Source organism: Ursus arctos, unplaced genomic scaffold, assembly GCF_023065955.2.
Source record: "Ursus arctos isolate Adak ecotype North America unplaced genomic scaffold, UrsArc2.0 scaffold_10, whole genome shotgun sequence".
Taxonomy (NCBI): Eukaryota; Metazoa; Chordata; class Mammalia; order Carnivora; family Ursidae; genus Ursus; species Ursus arctos.
Genome location: NW_026622764.1, coordinates 65,676,384 through 65,689,815, shown reverse-complemented (window position 1 = coordinate 65,689,815; position 13,432 = coordinate 65,676,384). Strand labels below are relative to the sequence as shown.

At 37.4% G+C, this 13,432-nt stretch overlaps 1 protein-coding gene across 6 annotated transcripts in view; it reads right to left on the bottom strand.

The window, feature by feature from the left end:
- STARD13 (StAR related lipid transfer domain containing 13) overlaps nucleotides 1-13,432 on the bottom strand; it is a 513,739-nt gene that overhangs the window by 410,863 nt on the left and 89,444 nt on the right. The gene's annotated exons all lie outside the window — the stretch shown is intronic.

Genomic DNA, 13,432 nt, shown 5'->3' with positions numbered 1-13,432 from the left:
TGTAGGGAACTAATGTGTGCACTAAATTAATCTGAGATATCTTGTGTGAGGCAATCCTTAATATTGCTCCTTTAGCAATATAAACATTACAATTAGGATAATATGTTGCTCTTTTAGAAACTTAAACTGAATATGATTTTTAAAAATTCAAACTTCACTGAGACACTTTAATGACTCATGATTATTTCCAAGAAATGATTACTTTCGAGTAGCATAATAATCCTATACAAATCCAGGGTTGGGGAGAGAACTCCTTTTGAACTTGCATATGGAATTAAAAAAAAATTTTTTTTTTTTTTAAGTCTTGTAGCCACTAGTTTTGCAATGATCTTATTCAGGGAAATTACTGCTTGCTTTTTTGTTTTTTTTTTTTTGTTTGTTTGTTTTAAAGATTTTATTTATTTGACAGAGATAGAGACAGCCAGCGAGAGAGGGAACACAAGCAGGGGGAGTGGGAGAGGAAGAAGCAGGCTCATAGCGGAGGAGCCTGATGTGGGGCTCGATCCCATAACGCCGGGATCATGCCCTGAGCCGAAGGCAGATGCTTAACTGCTGTGCCACCCAGGCCCCCATGCTTTTTTGAACTATATGAAGAAATTCTTCCTAAGCTTTGGTATTGTTTTATTTGGTTATAGTTCCTTCAGCATCGTAATTGTGTCCTTTATGATCCCAGTACTAGCACTGTGTCTGCTATGCATTAGGTGCTCTAAAAATGTTTTTGCGAACTGCTATTTTTTGTTCTTTATTGGAAATTCAAAACAAGAAGCTTTGGGAATGGTGCTAGTTTTATAAAAATGATTTAACTCTCACTTCCCTCAACCCTTCTTTTAGTCCTCTGGAGCAAGGAAGTAAGACAGGGTCTAGCCCTGGCGAAGAGGAAAGTAGGGATACCTATGGAGGGTTTCTTCAGAGGCTATAGTTTGGGAGATGAGACAGTGAGGAAACCACGGGCCCTAAACTAAAGGAAGTTGTAGAGCTGCAAGAGCCTCCTATTTTTTGAGACGCACGAGGGTGTAAGCCACCATGTCATTTAAACTAATAAGCATGTGCATGTCATTTTATAAAAATTAAAAAGTCAAGATTTTTAAAAGGCAACTACACTAAAAACTTATACTAAAGGTTGAAATATAGTTTCATTTGTAGTACAGGAACAATGTAGAACTTAAAGAGGAAAAAAGACATGGTTTCCAAATTCTAACACTTTTTCATTCATAATCTTTCTATGCAAAACTTGGTCCCTCTATGACCTTGGGAAAGGTACTTCTCTATGCCTTAGCTTCCTTGTTTGTAAATTGAAGATGATAATTATGGTACCTGCCTCACAGGATTGTCAGGATTAAATCATTTAATATGTTTTAAAAGACTTAGAAAAGTACCTGGAAAATTCTTGAGACAATAAATATTTGTTAAATAAATAACAGTTGGAAAGTAATATCTCCACTAAAGCATACTTATATATTTTCATTTAAAATGTGGAACTGTTGCTAAGAGACATTTTCACAGTTTGCCTTCAACTTGTAGTGTTTATTTCTTGAAATTAAAAAAAAAACTAGCCTATCTTTATGGTAGAGAGAAAGAAAGGAGGGAAGAAGGAAATAAAGAAGGAAAAGAAGGAAAGAAATAAAAAAGAATACTAAGTGTTTTTAAGAAAAAGTTTAAAAATTTTGACCTTGGGGTGCCTGGGTGGCACAGCGGTTAAGCGTCTGCCTTTGGCTCAGGGCGTGATCCCAGCGTTATGGGATCGAGCCCCGCATCAGGCAACTCCGCTATGAGCCTGCTTCTTCCTCTCCCACTCCCCCTGCTTGTGTTCCCTCTCTCGCTGGCTTTCTCTATCTCTGTCAAATAAATAAATAAAATCTTTAAAAAAAAAAAAAGTTTTTGACCTTGGTCACAAAATAACAGTAAAATGATTTTTCTCACTTTCTGGTTTCTATTGGACTGTATGACTTATTAGGGCTTGAAAATGAAGATAATAAAAACTCTTATGTAATTCTTACATATTAAGAATAATATAAAGTGGTAATAATATAAAGTGGTTATTATAATAGTCTATATACTAATATAAAGTTACTGCTTTCATCAGCCATGGGATTTACTCAATATTAGAGTTTTGTTTTTAGCTCTCAGTAATCTTCAGGTTCAATGTCATTTTCTAACGAAGTCACTCATGTAAAAATTAGCACATACCCTAAGGATTAAAAACAATAAAATGTTAAATATAATAATAGGTGACTTTTTAACTTTATGTTTCTAGGCATCTGATAGGCATGTTTATATTATAACATATAATAGATCTGTCATTTAAATTTTCTGTTTCCCAGAAAACAGTCTTTTTAGATGATTTGAAAGACTACTGAGTTTCTTCATTTTCTCTGTGTTCACAAACTAGAAAAGAGGTTTGAAAATGGTTTTGAAGTCTAATACTCTTAGAGAATTATATTAACCTAATACATTTACTTATAATATTTCTTTGGTTTTTTATTCCAAAAGTATCACCTGTTTTTTTCAACTAAAAGAAGTTCCATTTAAGCACAAAACATGAAGTTCAGATACATCTCAGCTTTGAAAGAATTTGAATACAATTAGAATATAGTAAAGTTAGAGAATAGAGAAGGTACCTCAAAACATCATGTATTTGGTGTTATGGACTGAATGCGTCCTCCCCAAAAAACATATGTTGAAGCTCTAAACCCCCACTGTATTCAGAGGTGAGGCCTTTGGGAGGTAATTAGGTTTAGATGAGGTCATGAGGATGGACCTCCATGATGGGATTAGTGTCCTTGTTAGAAGATGAAAAGACACCAGAGCTGCTTCTCTCTGTCTTATAAAGATACAGTAAGAAGACAGCCATTTATGAACCAGGAAGGGAGCCCTCACCAAAAACTGAACCTGATGGAGCCCTGGTCTTGGACTTCACAGCTCCCAAACTGTGAGAAATTAATATCTGTTGTTTAAATCACCCAGTCTATGGTACTTTGTTATATCAGCCTGAGCTGGCTAAGTCATGTAGATATTATTTTCAGGTTCTGGAAGCTCAATGTAACATAAGAAAGTTACTGGCATTATAGCTGATATCCTAAGAATAGTCTATATTTCCTTTCCTATCTATCCACACAGCTACACTACAACTTGTAACTTTTTTTTTTTTACAGAACTTTAATTTGGTTTGGAAACTTAAATTCAAATTCGTAGGTCTTAGTGTAAACTTTTTTTGTTTTGAGAGAGAGAGCGAGAGAGACAGTGCATGAGTAGGGGTGAGAGGGGTAGAGGCAGAGGGAGAGAGAATCTTAGGCAGGCTCCACGCTGGGCATGATCTCAGACCTTGAGATCTTGACTTGAGCCAAAATCTACAGTCAGACGCTTAACCAACTGAGCCACCCAGGTGCCCCAGTGTAAACTTTTTTTCATGGCCAAAACAGTCGCTCTATAGACTTTCAAAGCATAATATCATAAGGACACAGGGGAATTTATTTTACAGGGTGAAAGATTAGCCTTTGGAAGAAGAAAGGCTGGGTTTTTTGGTTTGTTTTCCCCTTTCAACAAAATCTAGGGTGGCAAAAAACATGGAAAATGCCACCTCAAAATATGGAAGGACTAGACATAATCCTGCAGACCCCTGGTCACAAGAAAGGGGTCCTTTCAGGCATCATAAAAATTGTTGCCAAATGAAATTGAATTGGTCTTGGCAGCAACATCCCAGAGAGAACCAATCACCTTTGTGAATATGTAACTAAAGAATCCATTTGTAAGTACACAAACTATCCACCATTTAAAAATTCTTGAAACACCTCCTTGCACATCTTTATTTTATTTTATTTTTTTTTAAAGATTTTATTTATTTATTCGACAGAGATAGAGACAGCCAGCGAGAGAGGGAACACAAGCAGGGGGAGTGGGAGAGGAAGAAGCAGGCTCATAGCGGAAGAGCCTGATGTGGGGCTCGATCCCAGAACGCCGGGATCACGCCCTGAGCCGAAGGCAGACGCTTAACCGCTGTGCCACCCAGGTGCCCCCTCCTTGCACATCTTTAACTTAAATATATATATAAATATATATATACAAATACATATAAATATATAACTTATATTAAATATATTTAATAGATACACATATATATATATTTCTGAATCAGCAGCATTATCAGTTAAGTTTTAGTTTTGTGTTGTTATGCTTTGGTTAAACTGAAAGGATTTGGAGACACAAAATCAGGGCCCTTCAAATAAAGCCCCACACAATTAAATGCAATCTTGTGTTTGGGTTAAGATCTTTCCATACCTAGTCTGCAAACTGTTGACAACAGCTCAACAGACTTACATTCTTTGTACTGATAGCATATTTTTCTTAATGCCTTGAGTTTAAGTATTAATAAGCTTTTAGAACGTGTTAATTCTCTTGGAGGCTACTATTGCCAACGCTGCATTAAAATATGTTTAAGAATCTTTTATTTCTATGTTACCTCCTTTACCTATTCCAGTTCCTCCTTCTAGTTTGCTATAAAATCCATAAGCTTATAAGTTATTAATACAAATAAACTTAAAAGGATTTTTCTTTTTTGGTCTGGATTTCCAACATATAGATGTCATCTTTGCATGAGGCCGAAATCCTGAATGTTGTGAATTTAGTTCTAAAAATGAAAAAAAGGGGGGCGCCTGGGTGGCTCAGTTGTTAAGCATCTGCCTTTGGCCCAGGGCATGATCCCAGGGTCCTGGGATTGAGACCACATTGGGTTCCTGCGCTGGGAGCCTGCTTCTTCCTCTCCCACTCCCCCTGCCTGTGTTTCCTCTCTTGCTGGCTGTCTCTTTCTGTGTCAAATAAATAAATAAAAATCTTCAAAAAAAATAAAAAATAAAATAAAATAAAATAAAAAGGAAAAAAAGGAAAAAGGAAAAAATGGGTTAGAGGAGCTATTCTAGAGTTCAAAACTTTGCAAAAGACCTGAACATTTTTTGTCACACTGATAAAAATTATTTACTTGAATTCTCTTATTCTATTCATTTTATAAGTACTGTTTATTTCCAAAATGAAGATATTTTTCCCCTGATAACCTCTGTGTGTAATCCCTGTGATTGCTAGAAATACTCTATCTTGTTATTTTTAAATTGCATTACTTAGACATGTTTCTTTTTCTCCATTACATTTCTTGTCTTTTCAAATGTCTTTGTGAGTGACATTAGATGGGTATTACAAATTGGATTTGAGAGATCTGTGCCAGTGTACCTGACTGAAATTTTGTGCTGCCTTCTGCCTTCTTATCCAGTTTAATACTTCAGACCGCTCTTCAGTTTAAATCTTCTAAATTAGTTGCTTTTCAAAGCTACTTGCTTATCCCTTGCAATCCAAAAGCATCAAAATATTGTATTGTAATGCTTTTTTTTTTTTAGGACAGAGATGATTTACAGCATTAGTCTAACAATTCCAAAGGTGTCACCATTTTTTAATAATTACCACACCGGGGGGGGGGATTATTTTACCACATAATGTGACTAATGCTCTGTCGCTTCTTTCTGTTTAAACCACAGCCACAATGGAAGGATAACACATTTTGGCTTTCAGTTTTCTCGGTCAGCCTGAAAGAAATGGTCATCTTTTTCAACTTCAGCAACTTAACATCTCACTTCAAATTTTTCAAACTATTCCGTAGCTGAGATCACATTACCATTGCTCTCTGAGGATAACTGAATGTTACTTGCTTCTGGACTTCATTTCCGTGTTTCTTTCTCCTGTGATACCTAGAGCCAGTGTAAATTTGGGGGTTAATGCATGTAAATGGTAATTTTGTAAGATAAAATATTCAAATTTGGAAACTCAAATCTTCACATTAATTTTAGCTGTTTCCTTCCTGGTTTTTTTTTAAACTGAGAAATGGCTATCATCCATAATTTTTTTTTATGACTTTGCCCTCAACTGACTCTGACCTCTATTTATTCTTCAACATGGCTGCCTACACTGCTTCACTCACATGGCCTCACTTATATTTTTCTCTTTGCCTAGAATAACCTTCTTCCATTCTCATGTGTCCAATGTCTATCCAACACTTAGGCCTGGGTCAAATGGTATTTCCATGAAGTCTTCCTAGATTCTCCACGAAAAAAATAATGTCTCTTTTTATTCTGAAATTATATAGTACTTTATATATACTTTTAATTGCACACACTTATTAATTAGGAACACTTTTAAAATGTGCACCACTAAACTCTCCAAGGCCCATGGATCTCCTCTTATTCATCCAGGAGAACCAAATTATCAATATTTGCTTATTGAATAAATGAAGTATGTAGATAGCAAAACAATGTTAATTTTATGTGTAAAAGAACAAATTTACCTAAATTGGTTCATTTAAAAAAAAATGATACCATGTTTTACAAATATGCTATATAATAAGATTAAAATATCAAGTTATGAGGCATCTGGGTGGCTTAGTTGGTTAAGTGTCTGCCTTCAGCTCAGGTCATGATCTCAGGGTCCCGGGATGGAGCCCTGCATCAGGCTTCTGCTCCTTGGGGAGTCTGCTTCTCCTTCTCCCTCTGCCCCTCCCTCCACTCATGCTCGCTCTCACTCTCTTTCTCTCTCTCATGAATAAATAAATAATCTTTTTTAAGAATATCGATTTAAAACTATAAGTAAAATTATATAAATTTAGAGGATTTCCTAGCATGATAGTTGGGAGTTGAGAAAAAAAAAAAAAAAAAAGTCAAGGACACCCTTGTCACCAAGGCGAAATTATATTGAGCACAAGCTGTTGCAGGAGCTGTTAAGAATTAATGCGGTAAGATACTGGTTAAGGGTTATTTCACTGTGGTTTACAAAAAAAAAAAAAATTAAATTACCTTTGTGATTTTTGGTCACCATTCTTAAAAAGAGTTTTAAAAGGTGTATTTTGATAAACTGTGTAACTACTTGGTGACTTTAAATAGAATGACTTGGGCCTCCTAACCAATGAATGGAGAGAACATGAGCTCATAGGCTCATGCAGATTTCTCACTCAGCCCAGTACTCTGCCTCTAAAAGAATCAAAAGAATATGTCATAGATGGGCATCATTATTGTCACTGACATCAACCAACAGCTCTTGTCTTCTTTTTTCTTCTCTACCTAGTTAAGTACTTTCCCATATCTTCATCCTTCAAAGTCCAAATGAATGCCACCTGCTTTGGAAGGCTTTCCCAAGCCAAATGAATTACTTCCTCCTTCTGTGCTTATATCTGTTATGGAATGTACCACAATATTTATGCCTCCTCACCTTCTCTAACTGCCTGGACTCAGAGACTATGTCTGGTTTTCTGTGCAAGTCCAACCGCTAGCACAGTTTCTGGCATTTGTGAAGACATTGGATAAGCAAAAAATTTCTCCTTTCATTGACCTATTCATGACCCCATTCGTGACCATAGCAATCCATCTTATGATAGATATCGTGTTTTATAGTTTGTAAAGTTGCTTTCCCTTTCGGTTCTGTGGAACCTACAAACAAGAGGCACAAAAGATCACATGATCAAGGTCATGGTTGAGTGGAGCCAGTTCCCCATGCCTCTTGAATATTATTAGTCAAGGTAACCTGTGAGAAGTGAGAAATCTACCAGGTCAGCGACCCCCTGATTCCCGGATGGAGGTCTTTTATTAAACCAGGCAGTAGGAGAGTCTACTACCCTCAGATACTACCTATTACTAGGCAGTCTTTGCTGTGTCCAAATTCCATCCTTTCTGGTCTGCTTCTTATTTTACTGAGCTTTCACCAGGCCCATTATCGCCTGCCATACTGTATACGTTCCAGCATGTACACTAAATAATTCTGTATTTTGGCTTTAGTAGTTTTCAGCTTCTTCTCGGTTGTTTACTCTAATGGTTCAGTGTTTCTTATTCCTCTACATCTTAAGCAAGTCATTGCATGCCCTTCCAGTATTCTCATGGTACAGTTCTTGCACTTTACTGCACTCATCAGCTTTTCTCTCAAACTTTCTTTAAGCTTCTCTGGGTCATGGTTTAACTATATGTTGCTGAAGAAGAATGCTTCCACCCTGACTGGTTATCTACACCCACCAACGTGCACGTTGCTCCAAGAAGCAAGTACAAAAGCTCAACTTTTTATAAAATACCTAACAAATATTCTGACAAGAATACAAACACAAAATAAAACTGACAATAGCTTAATTTTAACTGGAGAGCAAGGTAAAGAATGATGGCATTTTTGTGAAAACAGCTATTAGTGACCCAGGGAAAACTGGATCTCAGTACAAATAATAAACAAAATATAACTGACAGCAGCAGAAACTGCACAAGGCAGAATATGTTGCTGACTATAAATCAACAGAAAAACCAACCTTGGTGATATTCAGATCATAGAAAATGCAGTTTCATAGAAATAATGGCCAAAAAGAGCAAATTTACAATGGTGAAGCTATAAATGAGAAAACTTAATACGGACAAAAACTATTCTGGGAATCAAATCCTCATGTAATTTTTATAGGAAAAGGAAAGTGATAGTAATGGACCATTTCAGAAAAATAAAAAGGAAAGTGATAAAATAACTGGGTCAAAGTGTCTTGTGTGCCTCTTGTGACTCATGTCCCCTCTCTTAAAATCAGTGAGGCTTCTCTTAGAAGTCTGTATGTTGAGGGAGGTCATACGTCACTAATTATTAGTAAAATGTCAAAATGTATTCATGGGTTTACAGTTCTTCTTTAGGAAAGATACTAGTATTTAGAGATTTTGGGGGTCACTATTTAAATGAATAGTTAGAATATTTTAAAGGATGAGGTGTCCAGGAGAAAACAATTGGGACACTAAATTTGCTTTGCTGAACAAGCATTATTAACTTATAAGCATTAGTCCTGGGCGGTCGTTCCTAGTCATCTGCACTATGAGCTCTTATCAGGATGAGTATTTCTCCTGGACTCCTGCTGTTTGCTTTGGTCTTTACAGTAAAAGAAGGTAAAGACAAAGAGAGGCAACTCAGGCTTGTGGAGAGGGTAGCAAGCAAGATACGAACTACGTGGGGTGATGTGGTAGCAATGGCAGGGAAACCATTACATGGCTCTCCAAGGTCTAATGACTTCTGTCAAGTTCTATAAGGTGATTAGCCCATTCCTGTGGCAATTGTTTGTTAATAAAATGCTGGAAAGAAGAGCTCTGAAATTTTATTAAATATTTCCGTCCTAGAGATATCAAACATTTAACAGAAATAGTATAGTACTGGAGGTAAGCTATCAATTTAATTTCACTTGTGATCCAATCCAGCTTCAGTGCTGTGGTGTCCTCTGTCTGCACAGAGCTGCTATCTGCCACCGGGCACAAAATAATTGAGTAAGAATTAGTTTCTCAGGTTGTGGAATTTATCAGAAAGTCCCAGATACGAATGACGGGATTAAAGTGAGTGCAATAAATGTATAAATTTGTCTATTGGCTGCATTTATAAGACCTCAACATAAATTACAGAATTTACATGCAGCTTTGTATTTATCCAAGGGAGATTTTTTAACCTACATTTCAGAAAGATTTTTTTTGATTATGGGTATAGATACACATACACAACCCATTTAGTGATGAGGTGTTCCCTAATTACAGTAGCATTGCTTATTCCACCAAAATTCAAAATAAACTGAATAAGAAGTACAGTTGAGCTTTACTTTTGGACAGAATTATTCTGATGATACATTAAATATCTATATATACTAATATCTATATATAGGTCTGCCTTATAATTTTTATTAACAGCCAATAACCATTAGCCCCCTAAAGGAAATCACAAATGCAACAGCGTAGGAGAGGACAGATATGAGAATTTCTCATTGGGCAGACTAGTCATCTGATTTAACTGACTGCAAATAGCACAAAGGTCAGGTTTATTTGGCATTTGGTCTAGAAAATCTACATATGAAGGAGGGGAGAATGTTAATTTACATACACAGTCTGTTAAACGGATAGTTGAAAAAAATCAAGTCTTGCATCCATCAACCAATCGTGTATATGATCTATCGGTGTTATCCTTTGTCAAAAAGCAAGAAGAGCAGTGTAAACTTTAGTGATAGTTCTTATTTACGTCTCCCTGTTGAAAGTGTAAAATGGTCGAACACTTTGAAGAGCAGTTTGGCAATATTAAGTATGAGTTGTAAATATATGTAAATGTCATGATGCGAAGAGCTTATGCAAATTAATAAGGAAAAAAGACATCTCTGGAAAGCCTTCCCCAAACCCTCTGCCTGGGCTAAATGTTGCAAATAGATAAATTATTTGTAATTAAAGGAGAGTCTAGGGGCACCTGGGTGGCTCAGTCAGTGAAGCTTCAATTCTTGGTTGTGGCTCAGGTGATGATCTCAGTGTCCTGGAATGGAGCCCTGCATGGAGCCCCTCATAGGGCTCCCCTGCTCAGAGGGGAGTCTGCTTCTTCTTCTCTCTCCCTCTGTCCTTCCCCCTGCTCCTACACTCTTTCTCCCTCTGCCTCTCTCTAATAAATAAATAAATCTTAAAAAAAATAAGAGTGTATGTTTAATTATTGGAATGGTTTTAAAGAAATTTTAAGGATTTAATAATTTTATATAATAATTAGGCATGAAGTTAAAAGAAAAAGGCATTAAATGAGGAAAAAGTGAACAGAAAGTTAGTTTCAGCAGCAAGGTGACATCTCAATTGAAAAAAGGTTAAAAAAAACCTACATCAGTAAGGAAACAATAATTGCACAAGTAATCCATTACGAATTTAAATTGTAATTGATTTGCATTATTTGACTTTCAAACTATAATATCTAGTATAAATTATACAGATTATTTTTGTACTGTATTTATTTTGGTCATGATGAAATGGCAACAGAGTAAATTATTAACTAAACTTTCAGACGAATATTACTTTTCCTTTTGGTCAATAGGTTAAGATACAGATAAAGGGAGTGCTGCTTATTTGTGTAAAAAAAATTGCTATCCACAAAGGAAAAGAGGGAGAGGGAGAGAGAGAGAGAGAGAGAGAGAGAGAGAGAGAGGGAAACTAAACCAAGAAACATGACTCCAAACTACAGAGAACAAACTAATGGTTACCAGAGGGGAGCTGGGTGGGTGGACGAGGGAAAGAGGTGATGGGGATTAAGGAGGGCACTTGTCTTGATGAGAACCAGGCGATATATGGAAGTGTTGAAACACCTGAAACTGATATCACACTGTATGTTAACTATACTGGAATTGAAAGAAAAACTTAATAAAAAATGAAATTTAAAATAAATAAAAATTGCTATCCAGAGAAGAAATCAGCATGTAGCTATTTCTAAGCACAAGTTTAGAGTCATGAATATTCTGTTTCAGTGTCCCTTTGGAAGCTAGGCTTGCCTCTGGCACGGTGCATCAGTAAAGGGATCTGTGAAAGAGCATGGGACAGGGGTGCCTGGGTGGCTCAGTCCGTTAAGTGTCTGACTTCCGCTCTGGTCAAGATCCCAGGACTGGGATTAAGCCCCTGCTCATCAGGGAGTCTGCTTCTCCCTTTCCCTCTGCCCCTCGCCCAACTTGTGTTCTCTCTCTCTATATATAAATAAAAGACCTTAAAAAAAAAAAGAGCATGGGACAGGAAGCCACAATCTCTAAAATTCCAGCTACTCGTTCTTAATCATGTTAGATTACGTGGGGGTTTTCAGTCAGTTGAATGGTAATACCATCAATGCTTGAAATATGAATAGACTATTTAAATTTTATTATTTATATTACCAATTTTACCCCCATATAAAGCCTTACTAATGATCTTTCTTCCCTTCACTTTCCTTGACAAGTGTATTATAATGTATTTAAACTGAGAAGGTACGAGCCATCCTTCAAACATTTGTAGGAATCATTCCCGTCATTAGAGAACTACTCATCACTAGATGGATTGCTCTTTTGTCCACTTTTGTCCTTACCTAATGTGCTTCCAGAATGCTCACTGAAACTCTCTTCTTTCTTATTTCCTTTGGGGGAAAGCTCCTGACTGGAGCTCCTTTACAAGTGTTTCACAGGGGACAGCTGTGGGAAAATGTAACCCCCAGCTCCCTTCTTCCTCTCTGTGGACTCTTCAATGAGGTGGCTGTCGCCTCACAAATCCTGAGTTCTCTACTGGCAGCAAGGGTGATACAGGCATGGTTGAAAAAAACATTGTGCTGGGATTTGTTTTGGATTTTTCTCTGCAGCTCTGACTGGTAGATGTGGAGAGAGACATGGTTCTCAAGGGAGGACATATCAATACTATCTTCTACTGCTCCTAAGGTGGTGAATGATGTGCTCCCATGACTTGCCTCTTCTGCATCACTCATGACGCTCATACCACCAGGCATCCTGAGAGTTGGAGCCGTTGTGCTGCACCTTGCTCCGGCTTCTCTGCCTCCCCGAGGAGGAATCCTTTGGTAGAGATCCCAGCTCCCATGGATTGGCAGGAATTCTCAGGGTGGTGTCTGATAGCTCCTTCTGTGCACAGTTTGAAGTTTCTGGGCATTTAGTGGATACATCAGGAGAAGACATCTGCTTCTTTCTGAAGAGCTGAGATTCCATTCTGATGAGTTTTATGCATTAGAGAATGACTAGAATTATCTTCATTTTTGGTTGGCTCAGCAATTATAATTCACATTACATTCTGTCATAATCACCCAGGTGAGAAAGTCCTCCAAAATGAACGGTGAATTCAACTTATCTTAAGATTATTTTCCTTTTGAGAATAAATGGCAAATATCTAATGTGTAGGTAGCTAAAAATTAAGTGTGGTAGTTGTTTGTAGTACCTGTGTTTTTCTGCATACCTTACGTTACGTATTAGTTATATTCTCAAATACCCAATGCTTGGACTCAGAGGGACTTGGAGCATACCTCTCTGCTGTGCCAGCAAGGCCACACTCTTGCCCCACTGCTGCCAGCAGTGACTCTGTGTTCGAGTTCTCCAGATCTCCAAAAGAGGCAAACAGGCTCTAATGTGGGCAGTGGGCTCTTATACCTTTTCCCCTCCTTCCAAGAGATGAGGATGCTATGCAGGAGTTCAGAAATGAGATGTGGTCTGGTGGATAGCAGGTGCCTGCCAGCCATGGAAATAGCCTGCTCATGTTCTGCAATAGGACTGGATGCTGTGAGAAGGAGGAGATTTAAGTGGACCCGGAAATATTCCTCTTCCGGGAACAAGACCCCGTAGGCTTCTGAGAACAGGGGAAGTATGGAGAAAAACTTGCAAGCATGGTTGAGAAAGAAAATAACAAGGGGGGTAATTAGACCAATGTTCCGAGGGCCTGACATTAGCAGCCCGGAAAACATCAAAGCCTGGTAAATATTAATTGAATCGCACAGCAAAACAGAGATAAGCAAGCAGGGTGCTAGGTGGGTCTCTCTCTCTTTCTCTCCTTCTCTCTCTTTCCCACTGCCTGCAGATTAACCTCCTCATCTTCAATTGTTAATTGTTCCTAGTTTCTCTTTTTGGATACTATATTTTCTTTCATATAATGCAACTTTT